The sequence below is a fragment of the Canis aureus genome, chromosome 29, assembly GCF_053574225.1.
Source record: "Canis aureus isolate CA01 chromosome 29, VMU_Caureus_v.1.0, whole genome shotgun sequence".
NCBI classification, from domain to species: domain Eukaryota; kingdom Metazoa; phylum Chordata; class Mammalia; order Carnivora; family Canidae; genus Canis; species Canis aureus.
The window spans coordinates 25,462,787-25,482,105 of NC_135639.1; the positions used below are offsets into that span (position 1 = coordinate 25,462,787).

The window sequence follows — 19,319 nt, forward strand, 5'->3', positions numbered from 1 at the left end:
TCAGAGTCAAGACTGAAACTCTAGTTCTGCTTCTACAACTCATGTTCTTGCAGAGGACTCATGAAGGGTCCACAAGCTTCTTTACAAGGAAGGGAAACCTAAGCCCAGAGAGGTATAGTAACCTGCTAGGTGGGCTGGTTCACACAGCCCATCACAGGTAAGAAACACTCCCTGGCCTGGGTTCATCCTAGGCATACCCTGGGGGAGGCACAAAAAAGGCTGAGCCTCTAGGACAAGTGGGTGAAGACCAAGGTCGAAGAAGCCATCTGAGAGCCCTAAGTCACAGCAAGAGCAACAGAATGAGGACCCGAACCAGTTCTCCTGGACTCTCAGCCACCTCTCCTTTCCCTCTTACCGCCCTCTGCCTTCCTCACCCTTCCTCCCCTCTCATGCCCCCAGGCTTCTGCGCTGAGCTGCTAGGCCAGAAGCCTTGGAAGATCCCCAGACTGAAGGCCACTTCCAGCCAGATTCCTCAGCACCCCCTCCTGCCCCACACCCCCACCCGCACAGCTCCTAGGTCAGAGGCATCCTGGCACAGTACAGACACATGAGAGCCAGACAACCAGGAGCCTTCAAGACCTGGCTCTGCCAGCTTGCCCTGGGACTCTGGACAGACCCCTTCTCCTCTCTGAGCCTCAGTTTCTTCCCTGGAACAGGGCAGTACTGGACAATATGACCCCAGGCCCTCTCCATCCCTGGGGTTCTGGGGGACACTAATGCCCTAGGGCCAGGCTCCATGTCACAGACACTCTGGTGACCTTTGGAGGGGCCCCACGGACCACACCCTGAGGAGGGGACCCAGAGGGGCCTCCCCAAAGCCCCTGCTGCCTCCCAGTGAAAATGAATTTCATTCCAAATAAGGGAACTTACAGCAAAGTCCGCGCCATGGCCCAGTTCCGGCTGGTTTATGTTAGCTGGACAAGACTAAACAGACCTTCACATTCTCAGTATTAAGCACTAAAAATGAAAAAACGACTGTTTGTCTCTGGAGCATGGGGCGAGGGAGAGGTCAGTGCTCCCCTGAGGCCCCCCGAGCAGACCTGGGGGGCAGTGCTGGACTCAGAAGGTGGGGGTGTCTGGGAAAGACCATGGTGGGGAGGGTTTCAATGGACAGTAATGTGGGGTGGGTACAGGGCAATAGCAACTAAGAACATGGGGCCTAGGGCCGAGGGGGCAAGGGGGGCTATGTGTCTGCAGAAGTAAGAATGTGAAGGCGGACCAGACAATGGCGATGTGGAGACAGGGAGAGAAAAAGAGAAACGCAGGGAAGGAGTTACAAGGCAAGAAGACCCTAGCAGGCTCCTGACTCCCTGCCCATGACGTGCCATGACCAGGGGGCTGGGAACAAGGGAGAAGGGGAGGGACTCCACCACTTCCTAGACAATACGGCCCCTTGTTCCCAGCTGCCCCATCTGCCTCCTGCAGTGTGGGCACCACAAACCCAAGATAACAATTTAATTATTTACAAAACAGAAAAGCCTGAAGTGGGGCTGCCTTCCTGCTTTCCCACATAGCCCCCACCCCCATACCTACCTCCTAGCCTGCCCCTGCAGGGCCTGCCCCTCCATCCCTCTATTACCTGGGCCACCTCCTTTTACACAGTGATTTGCTACAGTGGTCCAACAATCCTGCGTGGCAGGCATCACAATAGTGCCCATCCTCGAGGTGAATAAACCAGCCTTGGGGCATGACATGACCTGCCCAGGGTCACCTGTCTGTGGGTGGCAGAGCTAACATCAGTGGTACCCACAGCTTGCAAACCCATCTTTAGCAAGATAGACCACACACCTGCAGGCCACAATGTCATTGGCCAGCTTTGCCTTCTTGCCATACGTGGGCAGCTCCATCTGCTCTTCTGCTCTCTGCCCACTCCCAAGGAGAAGGCCCATCCATTATCTTTCCAAACTTCCTCTTCATTCTTCAAAACAACTCTCTCCTCCTGGAAGCCTTCCCTGACTCTACTCAACCTAGCTGGCCACAAGCACCACAAGTGCTGTAAGGACAGGAGCATGTCTGTCCCCAGAGGCTGGCACGAGGCCTGGCACGTGCAAGGCACCCAGAGAACATCTGTGCCATGAGAGAAGGAATGAATGAACCAACAGTTTCCTATCAGTCTTACCTTCCCTTGTCTTGCCCCAGAGCCTGGCATTCAGAAAATGTCATTTCAACCAAGAAAAGAAAGTGGGCTGTAGCAGCCCTGAGGGCCCACGGAAAAAAGTTCGGCTTCCCTGGAATCAGCCCGTTCTTGCCTTCATTTCACCATTCTTGCCTTCATTTCAAAATATCTGTTGAGTGTCTACTGTGTGTTCCAGGCACCAGTGGTAGCAACATAATGGTGAGCACACGGACAGCATTAGACCCTGACAGGTATAATGGCCTGAAGCCTCGTTGGATCAGTGCTATGAGGACAGCACAGGGTTGCAGTGAGGAGGGCACAGAGGCCATCTAACCTAGCCAGGGTGGTCAGGGAAGGCTTCCCGGTAGAAATGATGTCTAAGCTCAGACCTGAAGGTGGAGCCTAATGATAACAACAATAACTAGTATTTATTATGCATTTATTACTAGGCGGGCATCATCTCCAATAAGAAATGGGGCTATGGAAGAGTTAACCCTTTGGCTCCAGGTGGCACAGGCAGCAAAGACAAAATCTGACTCGAGAGCCCATCCCTCAACCACAGGGCCTCTACCCTACCTGCCTTTCCTCCTCCCTCCTCACACCCTAGGTTCCCCCAGATGCCCTTGGGGAACTCCAGAGGCCAATGTCTGGGTTGAGTTTCCTTAGCCCAGTGGGACCCCCAAGCCTCTCAGCCTCCCATGTACCTTGGCCAGGCCTAGTCAGTGGAGCTTGGAGGGTCCCTACAGACCCAGACAGAGCACCCCCTACAGCCCTGGGACAGACTGGGTGGTGGAGAAAACTGCCCCACCTTCTCAGGTGCCTGAGTTTCCTGGGACATAAGGAAGGGGCTCAGTCCTAAAGAACATTAGAGAACTTGCCCCTGAGCTGGAAACTCCCTACATGGCCTCACCCTGACAGCTCTGCATCACTCACTGCTATCTCCCATGTGGGGAGAACAGAGGAAGACCTCTGAGACAGGAAGCTCCACCTGCAAGAGGGGTGTATGGAGGATAGGAGGCCATAAGGCAGGCACCCCCATTCAAGGCCCACCTCTGCGACCCTGGGCAAGTGGGTACAAGCATCATTGAGGATGCCCTGGAAACGCCCATCCAACTGGACCTCAGGCTGGTCCTGAAATAGGACCAAGATCACCTCTCCCAGCAATTTCTAGGAGATCTGGGGTAAGATCCAGGAGGGAAGAGAAAGAAGAGCTTCAAGAAGGCTTCCCTCAACTTCTGCTCTCTGAGAGGATCCACATTGGAGTAATAGGAGAGAAAAATGAGAAAGGAGAGTTTAGGTGGTGGCCCTATATAGAAGCAGATGTTTCTCAGTGAGGCGCCAGCCAGGCTGGAAGCAAGAGGACACAACAATCCCCCTGCATCCCAGTCACTCCACAGAGCACAAGGGAAAGAGCCAGGCCACTGCAGATCATGGTTTATGGTATGTCTGCATCCACTGTCTGGGCTATGTGAAAACTGGCCCACAAGGAGGGAAGCTGTGGGCCCAACCGAGCCCAGTTCCCACCCTCCTGAACCACACACCGAGCCCCAGGGACCCAGATTTAACATATCCCACTCATAGTGTGCTCCCTCGCCCCAGGGACCCTCAGCACAAGTTAAGATCCGATTGGCACTAATTGGACCAAGCTGACAGTGCCCAGGGCAGCTGGAGTGCTGTCATCATGGATTTGACTCACCAAGCAATGGCCATCCGTTCCTATGGAGCCCACCATTAAGTGTCATTTTGAAGGATCAAGCAAGCTTGGATGGTGCTTTGTGAGTCAACACCACTGCCCAGCCATGCTTCTAGCAGAGACCTAAAGCTTACAAGTGATTTATCTTCAGTCTCCCATCCAGGAAAGAGATGGAACCCAGGCTTCATGACCATCAGCTCATGAGTCTATGGCCCATTCCTCTGCTGCTGGTCCCAGAAAGTCTTCTCCAGAAGGGAAAGGGGATTCTAGTTCCTCTCTTCCTCCCAAAGCACAAGACCTCCAACCTGATAATCAAACCCCAAGCCCAAGAAGAGAACCTCACCCCAATCCTAGAATATCAAACACCAAAGGGAATGCTTGGCCCCAAGACTCAAAGCTCAACTGCAATCATGAATCCAGGATCCTGAAGTAAAAACTCCCCTCCAGGAATGGAACTCTCACCCCAACAGGAAATCAGACCCCCGAAACAGGCACCTCAATACCAAGCCGGAATCTGGCCTACAGAAATGGCACCTTCACCCCAAATCGAGCCTTGTGCCCTAGGATCTGAATCTTAGCACTAGTAAACCCCCATTTCAGAACAAGCCCTGAATCTTGGGAAACTCTCTTCTCAACAACTGATGTAGGTTCTTCTTATATTTTGTTTCTCTAACACACTCAACTTGGGGACCAGACGAGAAAACCCAAACTCACTCAGTTTCCTTCTCATTTTACAGTGAAGGAATCAGAAGAATCTCATGTAACCAGAGCCCCAGTTTCTAGAAGGGCTGCACTCTGGTGCGGAAACTTCCATGTGAGTGGCATTCTGGTCACTCACAGCCTCATTCCACCTCTCCCTCCATGTCCTTGGCTCCACACCAGGGTCTGGGTGTCTGGCTGGTTTCCTCAACTCCAAAGGATTTGCCAGGCCAGCCCAGGAGATGGAAAACCCCCTCTGTATCTCTCAGACCTAGCTAGGCTATCCCTGCCATGAAAAGAGGAGATTTTCTTACTCATTATTGGTCTGTTTAGATTTTCTGTTTCTTCATGATTCAGTCTTTGTAGGTTGTACGTTTCCACGAATTTATCCATGTCTTCTAGATTGTCCAACTGGTTGACACATTATTGTTCACAGTAGTTTCCTATGATACTTTGTATTTCTGTGGTGTTTGAGTCTTATCTCTTTTTTTTCTTAGTCTAGCTAAAGGCTTGTTAACTTTATCTTTTCAAAAAGCCAACTTTTAGGGGGATCCTTGGGTGGCTCAGCGGTTTAGCACCTGCCTTCGGCCCAGAGCGTGATCCTGGAGTCCCACATTGGGTTCCCTGCATGGAGCCTGCTTCTCCCTCTGCCTGTGTCTCTGCCTTTCTCTCTCTGTGTGTCTCTCATGAATGAATAAATAAAATCTTTAAAATTTTTTAAAAATTTAAATCTTTAAAAAATAAATATTTTATTTATTCATTCATGAGAGACAGAGACAGAGACAGAGAGAGAGAGAGGCAGAGACACAGGCAGAGGGAGAAGCAGGCTCCATGCAGGGAGCCTGACGTGGGACTCAATCCCGAGACCCCAGGATCAGGCCCTGGGCTGAAGGTGGTGCTAAACTGCTGAGCCACCCAGGCTGCCCTAAAAATCTTAAAAAAAAAAAAAAAAAACTTTTGTTGGTCTTTGCTATTATCATTCACTTATTTCTACTCTGATCTTTGTTATTTTCTTCCTTCTACTAACTTTTGCTTTAGTTTGTTCTTCTTTTTCTAATTCCTTGAGGTGTAAAATTAGGTTGTTTATTTGAGATCTTTCTTTTTTCTTAATGTAAGCACTTATCATTATAAACTACCCTCTTAGAAGTGCTTTTGCTGCATCCTGTAAGTTTTGGTATGTTGTGTTTCCATTTTTGGCTCAAAAGATTTTTTTAATTTCCCTTTGGATTTCTTCTTTAACCAATTGGTTGTTCAGGACTATGTTATTCAATCTACAAATATTTGTAAACTTTCCAATTTCCTCCTATAATTGATTTCTAGTTTCATACCATTGAGGTTGGAAAAGATACTTGATAGTATTTAAATATTCTTCAATATGTTAAGACTTGTTTTGTGGCTAACATACAATCTATCCTAAAGAGTGTTCTGTGTGCATTCTTGAGAAGAATGTTTATTTTGTGGCTGTTTGATGGAATGTTCTGTATAAGTCTGTTAGGTCCATTTGGTCTAAAGCGTAGTTCAAATCCAATGTTTCCTTACTGATTTTCTGTCTGAATGATCTACCTATTGTTGAAAGGGGAGAACTGAAGTCCCCTATTATTATGGGACTGCTATCTATTTCTCCTTTTAGACCTGTTAATATTTGCTTTATATACTTATGGGCTCTGATTTTAAGTACATATATATTTACTATAGTTAGTTTCTCTTGATGAATTGATCCCTTTATCATTATATAATGACCTTGTCTCTTACTACAGTCTTTTACTTAAAGTCTACTTTGTCTTATATAAGTACAACTACCCCTTCCTACTTTCGTTTCCATTTGCCTGGAATATCTTTTGCCATCCCTTCACTTTCATCTTAGGGGTATCCTTGAAGCTAAATAGTTGGGTAGTTCATTGAGTCTTGAACAACTACTATGGGTTTTTCTATCTATTCAATCATTCTATGTCTTTTGATTGGAGAATTTAGACTATTTATATTTAAGTAATTATTGATAGAAAAAGACTTACTACTGCCATTTTGTTTGTTGTTTTCTGGGTATTTTGTAGATCCTTTGCTCCTTTCTATTTCTTACTGTCTTCCTTTGTGATTTGATGATTTTCTATAGTGGTATGTTTTCATTCTTTTCTCTAGGGGTGCCTGAGTGGCTCAGCCAGTTAAGCATCTGATTTCTGCTCAGATCATGATCTCAGGGTCTTGAGATCAAGCTCTACATCAGGTACCGCACTGTGGGTAGAGTCTGCTTGGGATTCTCTCCCTCTTCCTCTGCCCCTCCCTTGCTTGTGCGCAAGCACACGCTCTAGCTCTAAAAACAAGCCAACATTTTATCACAGTCTATATTAAGCTGATAGCAACTCAACTGTGTTCACATATAAAAGCTCATTTTTACTGCCTCCCAATAATTTTGTTTTTGATATCACAATTTACATCTTTTTATGTTGTAATCCACTAATTATTGAAATTACAACTTTTTAAAAATTTTTATTTATTTATTCATGAGAGACACAGAGAGAGAGAGAGAGAGAGAGGCAGAGATACAGGCAGAGGGAGAAGCAGGTTCCCTGCAGGGAGCTCGACTTGGGACTCGATCCCCGGTCTCTAAGGATCACACCCTGGGCTGAAGGTAGGCGCTAAACCTCTGAGCCACCCAGGCTGCCTGAAACTACAACTTTTTAAAGTTCTTTTGTCTTTTAACCTTTATTCTATAGTTGTAAGTGATTTATACACCACCATTAGAATATTAGAGTATCCGAATCTGACTATACATTTACATTTACCAGGAAATTTCATACTCTCATATGTTTTTATGATACTAGTTAGTGTCCTTTCTTTTCAGCTTGAAGAACTCCTTTAGCATTTCCTATAAGGCAGGTTTTAAACTACTTTAGGTTTTGTTTTGTTTTGTTTTTGTATGAGTACGTTTGCATTGCTTAGTCAATTCTGATGGACAGCTTCGCTGGGTAAAGTATTCTTAAATCTGCCAGCAAAGAAAAGTCCAGAACCAGATGGCTTCACTGGTGAATTCTATCAAACATTTACACAAGAATTAATACCAATCCTTCTCAAACTCCCTCCAAAAAAATGAAGAGGAAAGAACCATTCCAAAGTCATTTTATGAGGCCAGCATTACCCTAATACCAAGTCTAGATAAGAATGCTACAAGAAAAGAAAACTACAGGCCAATATCCCTGATGAACACAAATGCAAATACCTTCAAAAGAATATTAGCAAATTGAATTCAACAGCACACTGAAAGTATCATTCACCATGATCACATGGAATTTATCCCTGGGATGCAAGAATGGTATAACATATACAAATCATTAAATATCTTATACCATATTAACAAAATAAAAGATAAGAAATCATATAATCATCTCAACAGATCCATAAAACGCATCTGACAAAATCAACATATTTTCATCATAAACACTCAATAAACACTCAATACAGGATGTACCTCAAAATAATAAAGGCCATATATGACAAGTTCATAGCTAACCTCACATTCAATGGTAAAGAGCTGAAAGCTTTTCCTTTAAGATCAGGAACAAGATACGGGTGCCCACTCCTGTCACTTGTATTTAAACAATGCCAGAGGGGCACCTGGGTGGCTCAGTCAGTTGAACATCCGACTTGTGATCGATCTCAGCTCAAATCTTGAGCTCAGGGTCATGAGTTCAAACCCCACAATGGGCTTGAGCTTGGGTATGGAGCCCATTTTAAAACAACAACAACAACAACAAAAATGTAAACTGCCAGAAGTCCTAGCCAGGGCACTTAGGCAAGAAAAAGAAATAAAAGGTATCCAAATAAGAAAGGAAGAAGTAAAACTGTCTCTATTTGCAGATGAGATGATCTTATACATTTAAAAATCTCAAGACACCAAAAAACTGTTAGATTGATAAATTCAGTAAAGTTGCAGGATGTAAAATCAGCATACAAAAGTTCACTGTGTTTCTATATACTTACAACAAACTATCCAAAAAATATTTACAATGACATCAAAAAGTATAAAATACTTAGGGATAAATTTGACCAAGGAGGTGAAAGATTCCATATACCAAAAAATATAAAACACTGATGAAAGAAATTGAAGCACAAAGATATCCCATATTCACTGATTCTAATAATTAATATTGCTAAAATGTCCACACTACACAAAGATACCTACAGATTCAATGCAAGCCCTATCAAAATTCCAATGGCATTTTTCATAAAAATGGAAAATACAATCTCAACATTTGTACAGAGCCACAAAAGATGCTGAATAGCTATATCATGAACAAGAAGAGCAAAGCTAGAGGCATCATGCTTCCTGATTTCAAAGTATATTACAAAGCTATAGTAATCAAAACAGTATGGTATTGACATAAAGACATACAGAGATCAATAGAATAAAATAATGCATAAATAAATGTATGCATATATGGTTAACTAATTATCAACAAAGATGCCAAGAATACACAATGGGGAAGGATAAATGGTCTTGGGAAAACTGAGTGTCCATAAACAAAAGGATTAAACTGGACCTTTATTTCACATCATATACAAAAATCAACATAAAATGGATTAAAGACTTAAAACGTAAGACCTGAACCTATAAACTCCTGGAAGAAAACATAGGGAAAAGCTTGACATTGGTCTTGACAATGACTTTTGGGTAGGATCCCAAAAACACAGGCAACCAAAGAAAAAATAAACAAGTGAACAAGTGAGATCATATCAAACAAAAAAGTAAAAAAAAAAAAAAAAAGTTTCTGCACAGCAAAGGAAACAATCAAAATAAAAAGTCAACCTAAGGAATGGGAGGAAATATTTGCAAACCATATTTCTGATAAGGGGTTAACCTCCAAAATATATAATGAACTCTTACAACTCAAAAGCAAGAAAATAATAATAGTAACTCAATTTAAAAATGGGCAAAGGACCTGAAGAGGCATTTTTCCAAAGAAGACATACAAATGGTCAACAGGACATGAAAAGGTACATCACTAAACATCAGGGAAATACAAATTAAAGTCACGATAAAATATCACCCTACACCTGTTAGGATGTTTCTTATCAAAAAGACAAATAACAAATATTGATAAGGATGTGAAAAAAAGAGAACTCCTGTACACTGTGGTGAGAATGTAAACTGGTATAGCAATTTTTTTAGTAAACCATATGAGGTTCCTCAAAAAATCAAAAGTAGAACTACTAAATGATTCCCACCTCTGGGGATATATCCAAAGGAAATGAAATCTCTGTCTTGAAGAGAGATCTGTACCACCTGCTGCTTCATTTCTCAGCTCATTCTTCCTCATTCTGTTTTACTATATGGCCATCCATCCAGTCCCTCCTGCTTTCCCCTGACAGTTTAATAATTTAATAAGTACTGAGCCCCAGGGTGAGGGTCTAGGGCTTTGATCTCAACTCTGGGAAAACCAGAGCAGCCTTGGCCTGTCCCGGCTGATTTATGGCCACCTTCCATGGTTTATGTGTGTATGCTGGGAGCAAGGAGCCACCTGAGAAAGCCTGGCTAGATCAGGACTGAAGGCTCCTGGCTTGGGGGCCAGCAGAAGCCAGATACACATCACATCACAGGTGCCAGCGCCCTGCCTCTGCCCACCCGGGAGCCACCTGTGACAGGCAGAGGGAATATTAATTATTGATGGTTTTCCAGATGGTAGAGATGGAGTTAAGAACCCAGGGCCAGCCATGCCCACTCACCTGTCTCTCCTCCCAGCTCTAAGACCTCAAAGCTTGGGTGGGACGCAGCACTCAAGGGAACACCCACACACAGGCATACACATCCCTCACCTCCCAAGAGGCCCACCCTCCCTGTGCATCCAAGCCTTTCCAAGCCAGGCCACCTGGTGCTTCACTGACTGCCCTAGAAGTCAGAATCTCCCCAGAGATGTGACCGCACAAGCAGCTCCTCTACATCTCTCTCACCACCTGCAAATCTTCAAACTGAAATCATTCTATTTGCCTCACTGCTCACTGCCCCACGCTGGCAGAAGCCGCACCTGTCTCCTCCCCTGTTCATCTGTTGCAACCTCCCGCCTGGCCCTGTCCTGGTCCTCTCCTGCCCCAGAATTTTCTAAGACATTTAAGTGATTCTGTTACTGTTCCATTTAAAGCCCTTTAATAGGTCCCCTATGGACAACACACAGCACAGCTGGGACAAGCACTCATCCCCTTCAGCTGTCCCTCTGGGGTTGACTTCTGCAGACTCTGGAGAGCATTATCATCCAACAAGGTCAGAGCCATAAGACCACAATACCACCTGGTCCAGTTCTCCTGTATGACCTAGGCCAAGTCACTTCCCCTCCCTGGGACTGAGAACACCAGACTGGGGCTGAGAAAGGTGATGGGAACAAAATGGTCTCTACAAGATATTGGGTTCTGATGTTCAAAGTCAGGGGCCACCCGCCCTTCCACCAGCCCCACAACACATACACCTGACCACCTGCCAGTTTTCCCTTCTCTGGGAGAATGTGTTCAAAGGAACATTTGCTGGGAAGATCAAGGAAAGAAAAGGAAAGGAAAAGAAAGCAGACATGGAAGAGAAAAAGGGCTCCAGGACCTTTCTATCAATAGGGACAGGTATCTAAACTAAGTAAGGCTGGGCTGGGAGTGCCTCAAGGGCAGACACAATGCCCAGTGTTCATGGCTCAGTGCTTCCTACCCAGAGCCATGTCCAGCACCAAGAGGGCACCAACACATGAAGTAAATAAGCTGGCACATCCTTGCAGTTTTACTTACTCTGATCAAGGCAGAGGGCCTCCTCCCCTCACTCTCAGAGGCACCTGGATGGATACCCCCATGGGGATGGACACACTCTAGACTGGCCATCCCCTGGGGGCAGATCTGCCTCTCAGTGGATGCTGAGTAGACACTATGGTGAGCCACAGGGGAAAGACAAAGGTGAATGCCAGGAGCATGTGGAATGGCCACCACCCTTATGATAAGACAACACCTACTGGGGCATCTGGGTGGCTCAGTGGTTGAGCATCCACCTTTGGCTCAGGTCATGATTCCGGGGTCCTGGGATCAAGTTCTGCATCAGGCTCCCTGCAGGGAGCCTGCTTCTCACTCTGCCTATGTCTCTGCCTCCTTCTCTGTGTCTCTCATGAATAAATAAAATATATATATTTTTAAAAAAGACAGCACCCCCTCTTGGCAATATCCTCCTTTTTCCTTGTTCCCTCTCCAACCTCTGGGGCAGCCAAGATGGCATTCTGGGGCAATGGAGGCAAAGAAGGCCACATAGATAAGCCAGCAGATATACTTTCTTTGCCCTCTTCCTTCATTCCAGGAAAGGCCATCTCTCCTCCTCCTGCTCCAGCACTGCATAGACAAGCCTCTGTGACCATGGAAGAGAGGCAAGGCAATGATTTTAATGATTTTCTGCTGAAAGTTCCTTGGCCCAGAGGATCAGGATAACATCTGCCTGGGATCATCCCCCCACCCCCACCCCCCACATTTGGCAGGAGCCAACTCTAAACTCTGTCCTCAAGCCCAGGGGCTTGCACTAGGCCCCCTGCCAGGAACACTCTCCACGTTGCTCTCCATATCCAGCTCCATGCTCTCCATTTGGGGTGGTACTGCCCCCTTTGGGATACTTTTAAAAATGTGGGAGATCTTAACTTTGGAGAACAAACAGATGGTTACCAAAGGGGAGGTAGGTGGAGTGGTAAGTAGAATAGGTGAAGGAGATTAAGCATACACTTATCTTGATAAGCACTGAGTAATTAGAGAATTGTTGAATCATTATATTGTACACCTGAAGCTAATGCAACATTGTTGACTATACTGGAATTAAAAGAAAAGAAAAAAGAAAACCTTGGGAGAGCTTTTTTTTTTTTAATGTCACAATGACATTTAAGGTGGCATTGAACAGGCAGGGGTCAAGGATGCACCCCTCTAGGAACATAAAGCCAAGTCCTACTCATCCTCAGATCACTTCCCTAGAGAAACCTTCCCAGACCCCCAGGACCAGGTCCCAAGTTCCCCCAGGATAGTCCATAGTCTTTTTTTTTTTTTCACAGCCCTTATCCAAAAGTAACTGATCCAACTGACTGGGTAACTAAAGAAATGGTTGACAGAGTAGTTAAAGTAGTGCCCAGGACTCAGGGAAGTAGAGCATAATTCCCATCCTTAAGTGAGGGCTGTGCATAGGGACTTTTTTTCTAAAGAGTGCAATATCGAAAAAAAAAAAAAGAGTGCAATATCGAAAGGGGCGAAAAGTATAACTTTAGCTTCACAATGAAGAAATCAGACAAGCAGCACCTCAGCCAAGCGATCAAGGTCAACATCACCCGTGATAAATCATGTTGATTGCGTGCATTGTTGATATGTGATGAAAAATGGCACTTCACCTCTATGGTCTCCCTCTCTAAAATCTATACAGCAATCTAATTATGAGAAGAACATCAGAGAAATCCCAAGAGAGGGGCAGTCTAAAAGACACTTAACCAGTAATCCTCAAACTGTCAAGGTCACCAAAAACAAAGAAAGCCTGAGGAATTGTCAAAACCAAGAGAAGCCTAAGAAAACATGACAACTAAATATATAAAATGGTTCCTAAAAAGATAATGTGATATTCTGGATGGGATCCTGGTACAGAAAAATAATATTGGGAAAACTAAGGAAATCTGAATAAAGTATAAACATTAGTTATTAACAATGTATTGATATTGGTGCATTATTTGTCATAAATTTCCCATACTAAGATGTTAATAATGGGGAAACTGGGCACGCCTGGGTGGCTCAGTCGGTTAAGCATCTGTCTTCAGCTCAGGTCATGATCTCAGGGTCCTGAAATTGAGTCCCACTTTGGGCTCCCTGCTCAGTAGAGAGCCTGCTTCTCCCTCTTCTGCTCCCCCTTCCCCCTGCTTGTGCTATCAAAAATAAATAAAATCTTAAAAAAAAAAGTAAAAATAATGGGGAAACTGGACAGGGGTATCTGGAAACTCCATACTATTTTGCAATAAGTCTAAATTTAAAATAAGTTAATCTAAAACCATTCTAAATAAAGAGGTTACAGGCATACCTTGTTTTATGGTGCTTTATTTCATTACACTTTGCAGATACTGAGTTTCTTTCACAAATTGAAGATCTGTGACAACCTGCATCAAGCAAGTCTACTGGTACCATTTTCTGATAGTATTTGCTCACTTGTGTGTGTCACATTTTGATAATTCACACAGTATTTCAAACTTTTACACTATTATTATATTTGATCTATGATCAAATATAACTGATCATGGGTGATCTATGATCAGTTATTGTTTTGGGGTACCACAAACCATGCCTATATAAGACAGCAAACTTAACCAATAAATGTTGTATGTGTTCTAACTGTTCCACTGACCACAATATGGAAGTTAGGCCAATTGATAATCCTGCAGTGGCCTCTAAATGTTCAAGTACAAGGAAGAGTCTCACATCTCTCACTTTAAATCAAAAGCTAGCAGTGATTAAGCTTAGTGAGGAAGGTGGGAGATAGGGAAAGCGAGGCCTCTTGTGCCAAACAGTTAGCCAAGTTGTGAGTGCAGAAGAAAAGGTCTTGAGGGGCACCTAGGTAGCTCAGCGGTTGAGCGTCTGCCTTCAGCCCAGGGTGTGATCCAGGGGTTCTGGGATCAAGTTCCACGTCAGGCTCACCATAGGGAGCCTGCTTCTCCCTCTGCCCATGTCTCTGCCTCTCTCAGTCTCTCATGAATAAATAAATAAAATCTTAAAAGAAAAAAGAAAAGGTCTTGAAGGAAATTAGAAGTGCTACCACTGTGGACACACAAATGACATGAAAGCAAAACCACCTGATTGCTGATATGGAGAAAGTTTTGGTGGTCTGAACAACCACAACATCTTCTTAAGCCAAAGCCTCATCCAGAACAAGGCCTTGACTCTTCAATTCTGTGGAGGTTCGGGGAGGTGAAGAAGCTGGAGGAGTAAAGCTTGAAGCTAGCAGAGGGTGGTTCATGAGGGTTGAGGAAAGAAGCCGTGGCCACAGCATAAATGTGTGGAATGAAGCAGCAAGTGCTGTAGGAGCTGCAGTAACTCATCCAGAAGATCTAGCTAAGATCATTCCCAAAGGTGGCTACACTTATCAACGGATTTTCAATATAGACGAAACAGCCTTCTATTAGAGAAGATGCCGTCTAGGACTTTCATAGCTAGAGAGGAGAAGTCAGCGCCTGGTTTCAAAGCTCCAAAGGACAGGCTGACTCTCTTGTTAAGGACTGATACAATGAGAGACTTTACATTGAAGTCAATGTTCATTGACCGTTCTGAAAATCCTAGGGCCCTTGAGAATTATACTAAATCTTATTCTGCCTGTGTGCTATAAATGGAACAAAGCCTAGATGACAGCACATCTGTTTACCACATGGTTTACTTAATAGTTTAAGTCCACTGTTGAGAACTACTGCTCAGAAAAAAAGATTCCTTTCAAAATATTACTGCTTACTGACAATGCACCTGGTCACCAAAGAACTCTGATGAAGACGGACAATGAGATTAATGTTGTTTTCATGCCTGCTAACACAATTTCCATTCTGCAGCCCATGGATCAAGAGTCATTTTGACTTTCAAGTCTTATTATTTAAGAAATGCATTTCATAAGGCTATAGCTGCTATGGATAGTGATTCCTCTGATGGGTCTGGGCAAAGTCAATTGAAAACCTTCTGGAAAGGATTCACCATTCTAGATGCCATTAAGAACATTTGTGATTCATGGAAAGAGAGCAAAATGTCAGCATTAACAGGAGTTTGGAACAAGTTGATGCCAACCCTCATGGATGCCTTTGAGAAGTTCAAGACTTTGGTGGAAGACGTAACTGCAGATGGGGTGGAAATAGCAAGAGAACTAGAATTAGAAGTCAAGCCTGAAGATGGGGCTGAATTGCTGCAATCTCGTGATAAAACTTTAACCGATGAGGAGCTGCTTCTTATGGATGAGCAAAGTGGGTTTCTTGAGATGCTATGAAGATCGTTGAAAGGACAACAAAGGGGATCCCTGGGTGGCGCAGCGGTTTGGCGCCTGCCTTTGGCCCAGGGCGCGATCCTGGAGACCCAGGATCGAATCCCACGTCGGGCTCCCGGTGCATGGAGCCTGTGTCTCTGCCTCTCTCTCTCTCTCTCTCTCTCTGTGACTATCATAAATAAATAAAAAATTAAAAAAAAAAAGAAAGGACAACAAAGGATTTAGAATATTATATAAACTTCGTGGCTAAAGCAGCAGCAGGGTTTGAGAGGACTGACTCCAATTTTGAATAAAAGTTCTCTTGTGGGTAAAATGCTATCGAGTTAGCACCACATGCTACATAGAAACCACTAGAGGGGCAGCCCCGGTGGTGCAGCGATTTAGCACCGCCTGCAGCCAGGGGTGTGATCCTGGAGACCTGGGATCGAGTCCCATGCAGGGCTTCCTGCGTGGGCCTGCTTCTTCCTCTTCCTGTGTCTCTGCCTCTCTCTCTCTCTCTCTCCAAATAAATAAATAAAATCAGAAAGAAAGAAAGAAAGAAAGAAAGAAAGAAAGAAAGAAAGAAAGAAAGGAACTAAGGAAGAAAGAAAGAAAGAAAGAAAGAAAGAAAGAAAGAAAGAGAAAGAAAGAAAGAAAGAAAGAAAGAAAGAAAGAAAGAAAGAAAGAAAGAAAGAAAGAAACCACTTGAGAAAGGAAAAGTCAATTGATGCAGCAAACTTTTTAAAAGATTTTATTTATTCAAAATAAATCTTGAAATCATGAAATCTCTTATTTTATGAGAGACACACAGAGAAAGGCAGACACAGGCAGAGGCAGGAGCAAGCCCCATGCAGGGAGTTCAATGTGGGACTTGATCCCGGGACTCTGGAATCATGCCCTGAGCTGAAGACAGGCACTAAACTCCTGAGCCACCCAGGCATCCCTGATGCAGCAAAGTTCATTGTTGTTTTATTTTTTAAAGATTTTATTTATATATTCATGAGAGAGAGAGAGACAGAGACAAAGGAAGAAGCAGACTCCCCACAGAGCAGGGAGCCTGATGCAGGACTTGATCTCAGGACCCTGGGATCACAACTTGAGCCAAAGGCAGATGCTTAATCAACTGAACCACCCCAGCGCCCCATTGTTGTCTTATTTTAAGAAACTGCCACGGGCACCTGTGTGGTTAAGCATCTGACTCTTGGTTTCAGATCATGATCTCATGGGGCGTGGGATAGAGCCCTGTGTTGGGCTCTGCGCTTAGCAAGGAATCTGCTTGAAAATTCTCTCCCTCTGCCCCTCCTCCCTACACACTCTCTCTCTCTCAAATAAAATCTTGGAAGGAAGGAAGGAAGGAAGGAAGGAAGGAAGGAAGGAAGGAAGGAAGGAGAAGGGAAAGGGGAAGGGGAAGGGGAAGGGGAAGGGGAAGGGGAAGGGGAAGGGGAAGGGGAAGGGGAAGGGAAGGAAGAAAGAAAGAAAAAACACAGCCACCCTCCCAACCTTCAGCAGCCACCACCTGACCAGTCAGCAGCCATTAACACTGAGGCAAGACCTTCCACCAGCAAGAACACAACTCACTGAAAACTCAGATGATGGTTAGCAATAAAGTATTTTTTACAATTTTTATTTTTCATTTTTTAGCAATAAAGTATTTTTAATTAACGTATCTACTCTGCTTTTTAGACAGGATGCTACTGCACACTTAATAAACTACAGTATAGTGTAAACATGACTTTTATATGCACTAGGAAACCAGAAAATTCATTTGACTCACTTTATTTTAATCACTTTATTGCAGAGATCTGCAACAAAACCCACAATGTCTCCTAAGTATGTCTGGATTAAAAAGAGAAAGAGAGAGCAGTAGTTCCAAACTCAGAAAGATTTTGGCCAGAATCCCAGTTCCACCTCATGTCAGCCATTTGAGCTTGAGCAAGTTACTTAACCTCTACGCTTCAGTTTATCCATCCATTGATGGGGTTAATAATCATACTTACTTCACAAAGTTGTTTAAAAATTACATGAGATCAGGGGTGCCTGGGTAGCTCAGTCGGGTAAGCATCCAACTCTTGATTTTGGCTCAGGTCATGATCTCAGGGTTGTGGGACTGAGCCCCTCATCAGGCTCCGTGCTCAGCACAGAGTCTGCTTGGGATTCTCTCTCTCCCTCTCCCTCTGCCTCTTTGCCCACTCAAGCTCTCTATCTCTCTTTAAAATAAATATTTTTAATTAAATAATAGGTATAAAGAGCTTGCACAGGCTCCAGCACGTAGCACGTTAATACTTATTATCATATTCTGATTCATTTTTGTTCCTTTGTCATTTTTCTTCTCATCTGCCTCTCTACTGGAGGGGAAGCTTCATGGCAGCAAACCGTCATCTATTTTGTATACCACTGTATCCTCATGCCTATGAGAGTGGCCCATTGTTGATGCTTAGTATGTATTTGTTGAACAACAGAATAAGCCCTTCCCATCAAAGCATCCCTGGAACCCCAAATCTCACCCGAGGAGAACTTTGGTTGCAGAGCCCAGCGCAGAGCCCCACCTACCCCCCAAATGCAGCTAGAGCAGAAAGAAAGCCAAGGCCTCCCACCTGCCTGCCAGTGACTCTGTCTATTTCCTTCTCCTCCTCTCCTAGACCTTCTTTTCTCTCCGCCCGGCCCCCCACAGGCGTCAGCACCTGCTCATTTCCCAAAGCAGCAGGATCTGGGTAATGACCTCTGATAAGCATCTTTTAATAAACCCTGTGGCTGGATCTGTCATCCAGAAGCTATATTCTCCCCCCTTCCCACTCTCACCCCCATCTCCTCCCACTTCCTGGCCTGGCCCATTAGTGCCTTTGGTGTCGCCAGGCAGGCCCCCAGTTCCCCTAGGCCTCTGGACTCTGGCTTGCTGGAGAATGGCCAACAGGCGGCCCAGCCTATTCTATAAGCTTGACCCTCCTCAAAGGCCTTTGATCTGGGTAGCGTAGCCCAGCTCTGCCTGTGCACCCTGCCTGACCACTGGCCAGTCCACTTCCCTCCATCCCCATAGGCAGGTTTCCCAGGCGTTACCAAGGAGACCACTTGCATCCTGCCCAGGGTTGCCAAAGCAACCAGTTCAGTGAGAAGCAGCCCCTAAGCCTCTAGCCCTTGGGAGAGTCACAGACCAACAGCAAATAGGCCCAGGCATCTGGCACACCAAGACAGAGCATCCCTGGCATCCCCCAGGCAGTGCCCAGCTCCTGCCCCCTTGCATCCTCCCCTTCCTCCATCTTGTTCTTGCCTACCTGGCCTCCATCTTGGCCACTGTGATTTAGAGCCAATGCCTGACCCTCAATGTACATATCTTGGAAGTGAGTACAAGCCATCCCAGCAGGTCAGGGAAGAGAAAGCCCCAATATGCAAAAATTCCCCCAAGACCAATTTTCTCACGGGTTTTGGCATTCTGGGTAGAAATCCCAGTCCACCACTTCCCAGGTTAGTGTTTCTGAGCAGCATTCTTAGTCAAGGATTCAGGGGAGGGAGTAATGGGGAGTGACGGCCTACTGGGTACAGACTTTCCTTTTGAGGTGATGAAAATGTTCTGGAACTAGATAGGGGTGGTGGCTGCACAACATTGTGAATGTACTAAATGTCACTGAATTGTACACTTTAACATGTTAAAATGGGGGCACCTGAGTGGCTCAGTCGGTTAAGTGTCTGACTCTTGGCTTTGGCTAAGGTCATGATCTCTATGGGTCATGGATTGAGCTCTGTGTCAGGCTCCATGCTCAGAGGGGAGTCTGCTTGAAGATTCTCTCTCCTCTCTGCCTCTTCCCCCTCCCTCTCCCTCTCTCTCTGAAATAAATAAAATAATAAATAATGAAATAAAA

The 19,319-nt window shown here is 44.9% G+C and overlaps 1 protein-coding gene across 1 annotated transcript in view; it reads right to left on the reverse strand.

Moving 5' to 3' along the window:
* The window catches only part of NEURL1 (neuralized E3 ubiquitin protein ligase 1), a 79,534-nt gene that overhangs the window by 56,155 nt on the left and 4,060 nt on the right, over positions 1-19,319 (reverse strand). The gene's annotated exons all lie outside the window — the stretch shown is intronic.